Source organism: Haliotis cracherodii, unplaced genomic scaffold (assembly GCF_022045235.1).
Source record: "Haliotis cracherodii isolate W230 unplaced genomic scaffold, xgHalCrac1.p SCAF_1, whole genome shotgun sequence".
NCBI classification, from domain to species: Eukaryota; Metazoa; Mollusca; class Gastropoda; order Lepetellida; family Haliotidae; genus Haliotis; species Haliotis cracherodii.
In genome coordinates, this window is record NW_027266264.1 from 44,600,404 (window position 1) to 44,613,793 (window position 13,390).

At 36.7% G+C, this 13,390-nt stretch overlaps 1 protein-coding gene across 1 annotated transcript in view; it reads left to right on the plus strand.

Annotated features, from left to right (window-relative positions):
* Window positions 1-13,390, plus strand: part of LOC139478200 (probable ATP-dependent RNA helicase DDX49) — a 127,476-nt gene that overhangs the window by 5,093 nt on the left and 108,993 nt on the right. The gene's annotated exons all lie outside the window — the stretch shown is intronic.

The following is a 13,390-nucleotide window of genomic DNA, read 5'->3' on the forward strand; positions in this document are numbered from 1 at the left end:
CAAGGAAATGCCTCTGTAATTGTCTGGTTCTGAGAAGCTGCCTGATTTGTGTAGGGGACAAATAATACTCTTGCTCCAGCTACCAGGAAGTATACCACTGTCATAAAGTTTATTGAATAGTTTTGTTAATAATGGTGAGATATAGTTCTCAGTTGCTTTAAAGAATTTGTTAACTATGCCATCTGGGCCAGGAGATTTGCTTGTTTTGAGCAATTTCAAACTTGCATTAATTTCCTCTTGTGTAAAAGGGTCATTTAATTCACATAAATAGTCACTGTCATCTGCATCTGTGTATTCCCATATTGGGTCACTGTAATCATAGCTACAGTCAGAATTACAGTTCAACAGGTTATTAAAATGTTCGAACCACTGTTCTGCTGTTTTGTTGGAAGGATTCTTATGATTAACTCTGCAGGATTTTAACACTTTCTTAAAAGATTTTGAATCATGTCTGGATGCACTGAGAATTTCCCTCTGTTTATGGCAATAATGTTCCTTTTTCAAATAAAATGTTTCTTTAAATTTCCTTTTACATTCTATATATATAGCAATATCCTGTTCATATTTCCTGGGGCAGTCTGGTAGCCTAGTGGTTAAAGCGTTCGCTCGTCACGCCGAAGACGTGGGTTCGATTCCCGACATGGGTACAATGTGTGAAGCCCATTTCTGGTGTCCCCCCGTCGTGATATTGCTGGAATATTGCTAAAAGCGGTGTAAAATCAAACTTACTCACGCTCACTCACTCACCATATTTGGAGTCTTAGAGCTGTATATTTCTTTTGTTTTAATACGTCCAGCTGATCATCCCACCAAGATGGCTGTGGTGATATGTCAGTTAGCTTACTACCTTGTAAACTTTTTAAAACTCTTCTGCAGCACTATGGTAAAGGTCTGTTAAAGTATCTACACTGTCTACAACATTTTCTTCAATCTGTTTGTATATACTGTCACAATATGTTAAAAAGAGATCTTGGAAATTCACCATAAATGATTTACTGTTATATGGGCACCATGTATACTTGGTCCATCTTTCTTGCTGAGCTGAATCTTGATAGGCTTCATTACCAATATGACTATTATTAAAAACATTGGGGTTGCTGTTGGATTCCTCAGAGTAATAAAGTGGAAAGTCACTAGTACAGTAAAGAGGGAAGTGATTAGATTCATCTCTCTCATGAACACCAACAGAGCTAAAATGTGGAAATAAATCTGTACTTGCCAGAAAAAAGTCCACCCCACTCGCACCATTGTGAGTGATACAAGTAAAGTTCCCATCCATATCATCAAATAGCTGCCCATGTGTGCAACATAATTCTGCTAGTTTGGTACCATAACTGTTGTATCGAATGTTATCCTTAGTTTTACGGGGAGCAGCACAACACAATCGATAAATGAATGACATATTCGACGAATAAGATTGTTCTTGATGAAATTATCTTTCACCAATACGGTTACACCACCACTGTAATGGCCACGTTGTTTATGTTTAGGTCGACAAAAGTTAAATGATTGAAAAACAGACAATAGATGCCAAAGTCATCTTCCTGCTTAACAAACGGCTCACAGAAACGAATAATGTCGTATCTACTGCAGAACTGTTTAAAATCACTAAATGAAGAACTCACGTATTTGTACAATCCATCAATATTCCAACTGAGAATACTACAACTTGTGCCTTGGCCTTCTCCTCATCTCACTGTTGTCGATCGCAGACCTCTGTCCGGAGTGCTCTCCCTTCCATTTCCGGGTCCAGATTCCGACGTAAATAAAGGGGCGTGTATGTGCTGTTGGTTAGACTGTGTGCCTATGATGTTTGTTGATACCTTGTTTCCATTGGTCATGCATACATTCATGTTCTTCACACTGTCGTATACAAACACTATTCCATCAACCATGAGTTTGTCGTGTCGAATTTTTGGTTTTAATCGTCGAAACAGACTTTCTTCTGAGCGAAATTCCATGCATAGGGCGTATCGACTTATTTGGTTGCGAAAAGGTGCCTATTTTCGCACGATATTGCTCTATACATATACACATCTTGGGATCTCAGTAAACCCGGCTGCTCGCCTAAATCACTCAGCATGCCATCATCATCATCTGATTATACAAACAACAAAGTAAATACATCTGGAAAACATGGTCAGTCGTAAACCTTTTCAAAATGAAATTTGATGGCATTCCCAAAGACATAAACAAAAATATAAACGGTACTACATTTGGGGTTAGAGGGCAAATTTCAAGATTCTTGTTATGGCCGCGCCCACACTGGTGGCAGCGATGTTACCAAGAGTGTAACGAAGGTGTCACATGCTGGGAAGGAGCTTGCAGCTCGTATGTACGTTGTACGTTGTTCAATAAACGACATGTAAAACAACGGGTTTAATATGAAAAGTTTGTCATTAGTTGTCATCATAATCACATGTATGGTACTTGCTGTGCATAGTTTAGCACAGTATCGTTTCAAGTAATTCACTGTATGTAATGTATGATTCATACCGTTTCAAGCGGAAGTTTATGGTTCTGCATTGTTTATCATGTTTATACTTTTGACAGTTGTTTTAACTTCCGGCAGAGATTATACACCTGTATATGTTCTTTGCTTCTGGATACATACGACATCAACAGGTTGGTCTCTAGTTTGCAATTATTTTCCTAAAAAATAATACGGTTGCATGATATATTGATGATGTCTTGGTTGAACATAGTAACATTCTTCTAAACATACTTCATATCTAAACCGGAAGTAATCATAACACAAAACAGGGTAACCAAACAGAACTGTACACAAGATTGAGTGAGTAAGTGAGTGAGTTGGGTTTAATGCCACTTTGAATAGTATTCCAGTTGTATCATGGAGTGTCTACTTGATGTGAGGAAACCCACGAGCATGGGTATGGTGCTGACATTTTTCATTGGGTAACCAATATTTTTTCACTCATCTATTTATCAGTCTATTGGGATTTTTGCAAAATGAGTTAACATTTTGAGATTTCAAATAAAATAAAATAATGTTTTAGATGTTTATAAATGTCCTAACTGTAGGCTTGGTTCGGAAAGTAAATTAGCTCATAATTGTGTTTCGGAAATTGTACGCATGCTGATTAAGCTTCATTGGGTATTTGCGCATGCTGTTTTCATACATTTGTGTTTTTCATTTAATTCATGCCTTTCTGTACGCAGGTTAATTGAGAGTAATTGGGTTTTGAATACTTTTGGGGGGTATGCGCTGCTTATCTGTAGGTCTCATTGTCATAGGTTTCTGGCATGCCCAAGGGACACAACTCTGCATAGCGATTGGGCCATCCGTGCCCCCGTACACAACTGCAACAAAATATCATACAACAAACATTTTGAGGTGAGATATTTATTGCATAACATTCCATGAAGAAACAGTGTGGCAATATTACACTATTACAAACTACAAAATCTATGCACAGTAAGTACACAGGTACATTTGACATACAAAGGACATACATTATAACAATTTCATTTTAAAACAAGTGTATTATAATGATATAGTAACAATATGAGATTTGAGCAAAACTAGGGTAATGTTGTACATACAAGGAACTTGTTTATAATTGTAGGTATGATAACAGATCTTGGAAATTGTTTCTGGATAACTGTTGGTAAAAATTATTAAGAATTGTTCCTTTTAACAGAGTGCCAAATTATCATGAATGAGGATTATTTGTTGAAGTGATTCTCTTTCAGAGTTATATGTTATACAAGACAGTGCATAGTGTTGTCTCAGTTGTTTCACAGAGATGTTGTTCCAGTTGGGTTGGTGTTGTTGTATATCTACCAGTTTAAATTTTTAGTTTGTGATTACTTATTATACTTAAACAAAGTTTTGAGAAATGTGACCTATAGGATTTGTTTTTACAATATGTGAGATAATTCTCAATACATGTATTTAAAAATGACTTGACCACCCTGTATGTTCTTAACTTGCTGTTGGATAAATTGGAAGCCCTGCTTGAACTCATTTTGACATTTGGACTGAAGTTGATTTACAGTGGATTCATTACATTTATTGACTTTTTAAAAAAAAAATACCAGAAAGATTCATATAAGCAGCCAAGCATGTTTAAAACATTTGTTTTATTATCTATATAGGACTTGTTTAAAACATATATTGTATATCTATATCATGTGTATATAGGACTTGTTTAAAACATTTGTTGTATTATCTATATAGGACTTGTTTAAAACATTTGTTGTATTATCTTTATAGGACTTGTTTAAAACATTTGTTGTATTATCTATATAGGACTTGTTTAAAACATATGTTGTATTATCTCTCCCCCGCCGTGATATTGCTGGAATATTGCTAAAAGCGGCTTAAAACCATACTCACTTACTCACTCACTGTTGTATTATCTATATAGGTACTAACAGTGGGTACATACCCAGTTCTGCCTGACAGGCCCAGTTATGTGTTTTCCTGCCTGCTCCTAGTAATGATTTACAAAACTAAAACTTTGGTCTTTCTGGGAGAAGTGTATGAATGTTTTTAAACATTGCAAAATCTGCATCCCAAACTTCATAGTCATATTACATTAAAGGGTTTTAATAATATTATTGCTAGCAATTGCTAGCAGGATATCATCATGAAAAACTGATGTTTTTAATGAAATTTAATCTATAGTAAGCACCTGTGGCTTTCCTAGAGAGTGACTATAAAACTTTTGAACTTTCCATTTTTGTGAAGTTGTGTACATAGATATTTTGTATCTATCAGCTGTAGTATTGGTTTCCTTGTGCTGATCTTTTAAAGACATTGTTGTTTTTATTGTGCTTTCCAAAGATAACTTAATTAATAACAACCAATTTGTACTTTACACCATTCCTCTCCTCCCATTGCTTACATTTCCTTCCTCTGCATAGGACTTGATATGGCAGGGAACAATTAGGAGATAAACATGTGTTTTCAATGAAGAGCTAGGTTACCTGTAGATTTAACCGCGCTAAATTGAATTTGGAACCAAATGCGCAGGTAAAACTACAGGTAACCTAGCTCTACATTGAAAACACAGTATGTTTATCTCCATTCTACCATGACTAAATAAAACGCGAACTCTTTGGTGTTAGCAAATATACTGAGTGAAGCGGCATGGGTTGAGTCCAGTGTTCTGAGTGGGTTATCGATCTGAATTACTGAATCACCGAACAAAATATGGCGCTGTATATACTCAAGCACCGTAATACTTCACTCGAACATATGACAGGCATTGAAAGCATATAAGCACGAAACTTGGTAAGCTAACATGAGGTGGGCATCCCTAAAGAAAACATCGCTCTACATTGCACGTCACCATTATGACGTCATGTCGCTCATTGTGATGCCAAAGATGTTACTTCACAGTCATATACAGAAAAGCGCCAAAATTCCAAGCTCTCTGTTGTCTCCAAATGTTAATACATTCCCTTTGTAGATTTCTATCGTATTTTCTGCACGAAATGTATTGCCACACATCCTTTGAATATTGTAGTAACCGCCTCTGTGCATTTTGTAACCTGTAATTGTAGATATAATTATTTAAATATGCCTACCGACAATGACTGAAAAAAAGTACTATTCTATGAATATTAGCTTCCGCGGTGATGCGGCCGTCAAACAAGCTGTTTGAATCAAAGGGGATTTGTTGTGATTTAATAGCCTCGGATTGACCTATCAGCATTGATTAAATTCAACATTCATGGTAGAATTGATCATGTTGATACACTGCAGCAATCTCTACTTGTGGTCAACTGGAAGTCAGGACTTAAATTATCACTGAACTGTAATTGGCATTGGACAATAAGCAAACGGGAGGCCAGGGGTAATTGGCACTGACAGGTAAAAGAATGGAAATAGCATCCATAAATTCTCTTCCTTATGTGTATCACTTCAAAATGTCTTTCAAAGACTTAAAACAAATGCTGATTTTATTTTTTACCACTAAGGTTAGAATTGGGTTACACACATGTCAACCCTAGTGCTAAGGTAGCAGTCGTAAGACATCACTCACTGAAACAATTACTTGATATGCTGTAAAAAACATGAACACACAATGGTGAATAGGTGCCTCACTCTGGCAGCGTTGGTCCGAACCCCCGGAAGAGACTTAACCCCAAAAATTACGAGAATAGGTAAGAAAGTGTTATCCCAAATTTAACATTTGTTAAAAACATGACAGTTTTGAATATTTTATGTTATTATTCTTCTAACATAATTTATGAGTGCCGATGTTTGAGTCTGACTCACATAACAGTCAAATGTTATTTGTAAACATGAACGGTTATGAAACTATTGCTGACTTCTTCCACATTAATTCTGACCTACCTTTCTCAATAGCATGCCTATGTGTTAATTTGTTTAAAATCTAAGTGTTGGCGCTGCATTTAATTAATCACACAGCACAACAACTGAAAAAAACAAGTTAAAGCAGTTCCATCTCCACTTAAATATTTTTGAAAGAATCCATATGCCGCGATAGCTATCTGAATTATCATCATACATTTCCTCATAGTGTCAATTTTCAACCTCAAACAAGTGCATATCACAGTCAGTCAGTAATTTTAATTCTACACCGTTCTTCTTCAACAATGCATCCCACGAGAGTCCGGGACTGGAATAGTACCATGGCGGATCCAAGCCGTATTGTTTTAAACATGTCTTTCTAAATATCTCCAATATATCGGCAAGTAACAGTACATGGGTTTTTAAGTACAGATCATGATAATGGCCTTAATTCTTACAACCTAATTTATCCCACACATTTAGAGCTTATTTATAATCAGCATTGGTTATTTTAGATTCTCTTAAATTACTATAGAATGATTCAATGGCTGGTAATTTAGTTTCGTCAAATCTAGACCAATCATCCATATATTTGTAAGGATATACCCTTTTCCTAGCAACAGATGCTGAGTTAACCAATCAGTATATTGATTTGTTATAGCAAAGTCATCAGGATTGTTTGTATTTGCTAAATTTTCCAGGGAAGATAACAGAAACTGTACGGAGTCTATGAATCTAAGCCCATGACTTTGTTTTGTTCTGGCTTTCCCATCCTTGTCCGTATAATGTATAGTTTTAGTCAATGAGAATGAAATATATCTTTCCATATTATTAGGAATGCACTTTAAACCACCATCAGTCTTTGAGATAGCTTGCGTGATGAGATGAGAATCATATCTTCTAAGGTTATGAAACACAATGGGGATTGGTATTGTTTGAAAATTCAGTTTATTTCAAGTTACACTCGTTATGCTCGGCTCCTCTGTAATTACCCGTGACGTGACAATGATATCTTACAGAATCCCCATTCAGGGGTTTATTCCAATCATTCGTCGTCATACACATGGGTTTCTTACGCAATAAATGTTCCCTGATTATTCTCTCTTCATTTTGTAAAGATTCAAGGAACTTTTCCGCTGCATCGGGACCTCTGTAATTCACGGGTGCATTTGTTTTCCCATCATACCTAACAACTTAATATCCAAACCCACAAGGAGTATGTTCTTGAGTTTTGTATGTAAAACTATAAGTTTATATAAGTTTATATAAGTGCTTCGAAGTCAGCGTAAATTACGTATGGTACTGGCATTTGATTACAATAATGTTCAAATTTAAATATATTTTTCCCCTCTTTAGGCATATCAATCCTGATAGCATTCTGTCCAACACCTCTGCAGTCTTCTTTTTGCGCTTCTTAAAGATCTTGTCTGCTGTATCCATGCAGACATCTTTCGCAGAAATATTTCTGTTCCTTCTGGTTTGATTGATCGTATAATAGCCTGTTTAAACTCTTTATCCATGTATAATGGTATTTTCCATCTTTTCCGACCAGAAATGAATTAATTCTGGGAATATGTTCTGGGGCAGAGCTCAACCTGTGTACAACAGTTCCTTTAAAATATCCAAATTCATTGCTAAATTAGTTTGCTTTTATACCTTATTAATTTGACATTGGTGTTGGTGCATCTATACCTTCAAGTTTGAGTCCATCATTTTTGGGATAGCTCAAAGGCCTATGTGAATTTTTGTTTGCAGGAAACAAGGCAGATCTTACTGTCCATCTTAAATAGTTATCATCATTATTTTTACATTAATTATGGCAGAGACCATATAATAGCGGGACGGCCCTCACCAACAGTTTATCATAAACCATCAGTGCTACGGTCTGGCATGTAACTGATACACCCCGACACCCTGCTGTTAACCTCCCTGTACCGCTGCAGATACGCAGACATTCACGACTGACCATTCTGGTAACCACGTAAACAATATTACATAATACGAGATTCCTCCGACTACGACCAGCGACAATCGAATAAAATGACGTCTCTTAGCGGATTACAAAGATTTTTTTATGATATCTCTCATTAGCACATGTCAGTTGGCTGCAAATTATTTTGCTGAACATGTGTGTCTTCCGGGACATTTATTTCAATTTACATTCGCCACAGCCATGGACGACTCATTCGCTGGGAAGATTTCGTCTTTGACCTAGATATGCCACTTGAAGAATTCCTACTCTTTGACCAGAGGTTGGTTTCGGATGACTCTTGGTCTAAATAGAATGACAGTGATGTTACCGCTACCAAGCCATTGGTAATACCTCCCAAAAAGTTTCACTCAAAGAAAAAGATAGGAAATGAAAATATGACGTCTGTCCACAAGCGTAAGTTTTCGAGGTCTCTCCAGATTAACTTCATATCTTATAGTAAATCCAGACTAGATTTACTTGCAAAAATGCATGATCACTGACTGGTGTAAATGCTTTACTATTAGCCAGAAAAAAATGACGCCATGTTAATGTTTGTATTTCATGTAAATTTGCTACTATTTTATAATGCTAATAGTTCCAATGAATTAAAAATACACATTAAACTACGAGTGTTGTTAAATGAATTTTCGATGTGTCCGACAATGGGCTTCGAAGGAATCAAATGTTATTGGTTAATGCCAGTTTGGGGCTAGCAGTGATAATGGGGTATGCCGGAGCGAGATAAGTTTTTTTCTAAGGGAGGCTACTGTTAAATTCCAAAGCAAAGAGGACGATTGTAATTTTACAGTCGTTATTTAATATTACCCGATTAGATTGATATTTCAGCATACAAATTATTAGGTATTTCAGGTATAACAATATATGTACTAGTATATCTATCATACACTGTAGTAACGTTTGTAGTTTTCAAAATTGTTTCATCATGGTTTTCTGTTTATATCTTATCTATGAAAACAAATTTTAAACTCTAACCTGGAACAAGGCATGCAACTATTACTATTAAAACAAAACAAAACATCACAAACTCTGACATATGTAAATGTATTTTTCATAGAAATGGACAATAGACCATCAATATATTTTACTGAATGATACCTTTGACCTTGTTGTCTGGAACTTCTCTCCCGACGACTGCCGATATAATCCTTCTTTTCTTGGCATTTACAAAGCAAATGATAATTATATAATACAAATATTTCATGTAACAGATTTTTATTATTGTATGATGTTTTCATTTTTGTGTAAATAAATTGTGTAAGTAAGTAGTACCTTCGTCATATTTACATTGTTATGATTGGGTTTAGGCCAAGATCATTTTGCTTATAATCAATATTTACATGACATAAAATAAATAATTGATTAAATGTAGTGATGATTAATACAGACAAAATCTACAGAGGATAACAAATATGTAGTATTGTAGCATGTAGTATATGCGCGATATGTGATAGAAGCCTAGCTGAAACAAAGTTAAACTGACGAAGAAATGGCAAAAGCAATGGTAAAAACAATACGCGTCTTACAAAAACAATTCTAATATCATACAATATTAGTCACTTTGTAGAATGTTTCAAAAAATATATGCGGATGATAATCACAGACAAAATGCATGTTATGTCGTCTGCTTTATGGTAATTTAACTTAAAATATGTTACATAAAAAACCTACCTATTGTACCAAAATAACTTTTGGTACCAAGCCAAAGGGGAAATCATGATGAATGTAAAACTATTTAAGTCAGGACCGATAATACAAACAGATTCGTCTGATAGCATGTGAAAATTAAGAGTTGTGTAATTATTTCGGGAAAATTCAGATTTAGTCCCGTTTCTGGAGTCAAAATCTGAAATTTCGCATCCGCCCTAAATTTGTTAATGGCACTAAACCAAATTTTAACATATCTCCTTTTTATACACCTTGGTAACCAAGGACTTTCATTGTGAATTAGAGGCCGTTATTGAAAATCAAAATCTGCACTTTTGCCGATTTTACATGTGCGCAATATATCTCTTGCATCGGAAAAAAAGGCGACAACGATGACTGCAGTGAACGCGTTTCTGCTTGCTTCCGGACAGGCTGCTCAGTACAAGCCGTAGCACTGATGGTTTCGTGCATAGGCTAGAGGGCCGTCCCTCTATTATATGGTCTCTGATTATGGCTTTTTTTCTTATAATATGAGGGTAAATCTATATAAGATCCACCTTTCAACTTGGAAGTTGTGGCTGGAGTCTCTAGACTGGCAGGGATAACTCTTAAATTTATTTCTTGTGAGTTACAAAAGAAAGCATTAAAACATGATTGTATTCGTGTGTTGGCTGATTGCAAGATCTCCAAGGAGGAGTTTCGTTTCGTGTTGTCAGAACTCCCCAAATACAATGCAATGAAGCTGGAGATTCGATCAAATTCTCGTATGACCAGTGACATTAGTGAAGACGAGATGAAAAAGTCCATAGAACAGGGGAGACAACAAGCGTGCCAAGTATTCTGTGCCAAAACAAAGAATTGGTTGGAGATTAAGAATAAATTGTTTCCTCGATATGCTCTTGATCCATGATGATCATTGGATCACATCACATAATTTGCATAAAAATGACCTCTGTAGTAGCATTTTGGGGTATGAATCTGGTGTAGGTTGCAGTGAGCCAGAACCCCAATTCCCCCTACTACTCTAGACTATTTACAGACCGCCATCAAAAAGCTGAAATATTGCTGAGTGTGCTGTTAAACAACAAACAAATAAAGACCAAAACATTATTCCCAACTTACTGGGTGATGACTAGACGGAGGCTGTATATTCCCTGCTTAAGCCTGGTAGTACTTCTCTCAGGTAGAATGTGGTGAAAGTGTGTAAGTGCCACTGCCAACTGGAGGCAACTTGCTGTACCCATACTGCTTTCCTAGAGCTGGGGCTGTTTATCAAGGCCCTGATTTGATGAACCGTGAAGTTACCAAACGGGAAAATGCTAATTCCACATGTCTGGAACTATCGCAGATAGTAGTTTTGAGCCTTTCTGCTTCTGTTGGTTTGGTAAAGTCTTTTTCTGAAGCTGTTTCACATGATATGAAAAGAAAAGGTCTCAGGTGCATTATGACGATGCTGTCCACACCTTTCCATGGGCAGGAATTGGGTATTGTCTGTGTCCTAACCATCACAGAGGAGTAAACATGTTCTTAGCTATGAACTCTGGTAAGTTCTGGATATTAATCAAACTCCAATACATAGTAGATTGCTACATCTCGAGGTAAATGATGTCGAGGTCCCTTTTGTAAAGTTGCCATAGACCATGTATCAGACTGTGGTCCTCAACCTGAGTTGGAAGCATCCGTGTACAGTTGGTTGTCGGGCGGGAGTTTGAAATACAAATGGAAAACCTGCCATGATGTTCCCGAGGCCTGTCCACCTGGTGAGACAAACCGGTAGCATTGGAGGGAAAGGCAATAGGATGTCCAACATTGACAAGCATACTGAGTTCATACAAGCTTGGATAGTGTGAAAGTAAAATCTCCCCCAATTAGTCATGTCTTGCTGGGACATCAAATTCCTGAGCAAAGTCAGCCATCAAAGAGTGTGGTTGGGCCGATCTGCCACATTGGTTACCATTCGCATCCTCCTGATACTACAATCCTCTGGTGGACAAATCTTTCCTCTGTGAAGCTGGAATCTGGCGCCAATATAAATGGTATCTTGTTCCTGGTTGATCTCTGATTTGGTTGTGTGAACTTTGAAAATGGCAGTGAGATAATACTTTGATCCAGAAGATTGTGTTATGGCGAAACTAGGCCGACAGGAAGCTGTCAATATCAATATATATTCATGAAAATATGAGCCAGTTGGATATGAGCAAAACTGATGATTGGAGCTGTAAATAATGTGAACAGCCAGGGTGTGATGGATGTCCCAAACAGAAGGACTAGAAACTTGTATGGCTGTTGACTGAGAATTAGAGTTATGACCTGGTTCCAGGATGGACTGGTACATGTAGGCACGTATCCAGGAAGTCAAGGCTGATTGTCCCCAGTCCTGAGCGAAGTGAGTCTTGATTCCAGATGGAATCGCCATCCTTCTGGCCAATAGGCAAGTTTTGGTCTTTGATGGAAGTGTAGTTTGTATCCTTCCAGAACAACCCATAGAATCTAGATCTTCTCATGGGATCCCTTCTGTTGCTGGCTGCTTGCTAGATTGCCTGGTTTGATGGATGATTTGGATCAATCGCCTGACTTACTGGAGGAACGCCTCATGCTACCTTGGGTAGCAGATGTTTTGCAAATTCTGTCTCCAGGCCCAACCTGGCCTGAATATAGTACACGTTCAAAGTCATAGAAGAGAAACCAGACAGCTTCCTTGCAAGTTACTCAAGGATATGCTAGATACTACTTACATGTAAGCGAATGTAGCGAATGACAAGAATGTAATATGACAATGTCACTTGTATGCTGGGCATGTCGCATGCAGACTTATTTAACAGAAACAAAAGGGGTAAACAAATAACAATTGGCATCCCTGAAGTAAAGGTAATTTTGTTTTATGCACAAAAAACATGTGATAGATAAATCTGAGTTACCAATGTTAGATAAAAATGAATTATGTACAGTTTCCTGATTGCTTTATAACTGGTTACTGAATAATTATTGTACAGATGCAATTGTATTATGTATAATGTGAAATGTATCAGGTGCTTGATAAAGGTACTAAAACCTGTACTAAAAGGTCACACTGGAAGAGTAAAGAAGATAAAATCCATTAGTTAACCCTGTCTGCATGTAAACAAATGATTCACAATTTTATCTCATCAGAATTTATTGATTGTTCCCATTAACACACTCAGTACCTTTTTAAAGTATATTTGCCATACTGTATCATTAATAACTGTGTTGTGTAATTTGTTATGCTTTCTTTGGTTTGACATAATCAAGCTGTGGGTACTTCAAGATGTGCTCATTCCTATTACGTTTTACAGCAATGCGTCATTAATTTATGTGACACTGGCCCATGTTTCAACTTTGATATTTTTTGGTGACCAGAGTGCAACTTGGTTTTCATGTCAACATGCATCTGGCGCAAGTTAAAACAAGTTCCTTCAACATGTTCAATCAAGCTCTGCATAAGGTTG